This window comes from Mastomys coucha, unplaced genomic scaffold, assembly GCF_008632895.1.
Source record: "Mastomys coucha isolate ucsf_1 unplaced genomic scaffold, UCSF_Mcou_1 pScaffold22, whole genome shotgun sequence".
In the NCBI taxonomy this organism is placed as follows: Eukaryota; Metazoa; Chordata; class Mammalia; order Rodentia; family Muridae; genus Mastomys; species Mastomys coucha.
The window spans coordinates 116,438,235-116,439,713 of NW_022196905.1; the positions used below are offsets into that span (position 1 = coordinate 116,438,235).

Genomic DNA, 1,479 nt, shown 5'->3' on the forward strand with positions numbered 1-1,479 from the left:
AATCTGCTCTGTCGGGCCAGTCAGATGGCTCATCAGAAAAGGGCACTTGCAGCTGAGTTCTAGTCCTGGAACCCACACGGTTGAAGGAGAAAACCAGCGTGCACATGGACGTCTGACCTCCATGCATGTACACACGATGAATTCTTTTTTGTGTAAACGTGGCCGCCAGAAAACTTGCAGAAGTATGGTATAGAACAGCCATACCATTCACCTTAGATCTTCCTTCGAATCAGTGGCCCTCCTGGCTCAGTCTTCCCCTTGCTGGCTGGGATAGCAGGTATGAGCCCTAATAGCTCACTAAAGGGACTCATTTTAAAATGGCTCCTCCTTTTCTAGTTGAGTTTCACTTCATTTTTGAAAAAGAAAAATTTTAAAGAAAAGTGCTGCCCGTGGGCTGCACTGGCATTAGGGGCTATGAAACGGGAAATGACACGAGTGGAAAAACCCTGCTGTGACCCCTCCCTCTTGAGAAGGAGTGAAGACTTTGGAGTTTGAACCAGCTCCGGGCCCTCACTTAGGATCAGAAGTGTCCAGCTCGGCTCCATTCATCAAGTGGCCCTCGGTGGCTTTGCTGAGATTACTGAATGTATTTATAACTTCAAACGCCTTGTCTGCCTCAGGAGAGGCCTCCTCCACAGAGGGGTCAGACCTACATTTCTGGGTTCTTACTGAGACAAATCTACCCAAGAAACGAGTCCCCACGGGGACAGACTTACCTTGTATCGTCAGCCACAGGCTGATGTGGCACCTTTTAGAGCTCTCTGGCAGCACGCTTTCCTTCTCAGCAAGGTCAGACTGTCCCTGCTGGCAAACTCCTCTGTGTTTTGACTTATAAAGCCAGATCCAGGAAGCATCTATAACCCATGAACACCTTAAAGGCAAACGGGAGGCCAGCAGATGCTAAGGAATCATGGTGGCCACCGCCAGCATCTCTTTCAGAATGCTTTGGGCAGGAAGTCCTGCCTCTTCCGAGTAAGGATCCAGAAGGCCTGGTGACCCAGTGTGACACAAAAGAGGATAGAAAGTGCCAGATGCCCCATTCTCCTTGCGAGAGTGGCGCTGTAAACCGTCGGAAAGGATGCACAGCCAAGGCATGTGCTTAATAACCACTGCGCTTCCTTTCCAGGCCAGCTTTTTTAAAGGCTGCAGAAAACTTCACCCTCTTGGTAAAGAACAACATCTGGTACCCCAAGTTTAATTTCAGCAAGTAAGTCGGGGGGGGGGGCATGTTCATTCCCAAGCCTCTTAAAAAGAACGTCTGGCTCTCTCTGAGGTTGTCCTAGCTCAGGCTCTCCGCTTACTCCCTGACTTCAGGAGGAACATCCTCCCCAATATCACCACCTCCTACCTCAAGTCGTGCATTTATGATGCTCAGACAGATCCCTTCTGCCCCATATTCCGTCTTGGCAAGATCGTGGAGGATGCCGGGCACAGCTTCCAGGATATGGCAGTTGAGGTAGGTGCCAGCATGGCTTTTCA

The 1,479-nt window shown here is 50.1% G+C and overlaps 1 long non-coding RNA gene across 1 annotated transcript; it reads left to right on the top strand.

The window, feature by feature from the left end:
• Positions 1-23: 23 nt before the first annotated feature.
• Positions 24-1,388, top strand: LOC116070898. Its single transcript, XR_004110619.1, has 2 exons — positions 24-1,207; positions 1,315-1,388. It is a non-coding gene; the product is annotated as an uncharacterized LOC116070898 (long non-coding RNA).
• Positions 1,389-1,479: the final 91 nt, after the last annotated feature.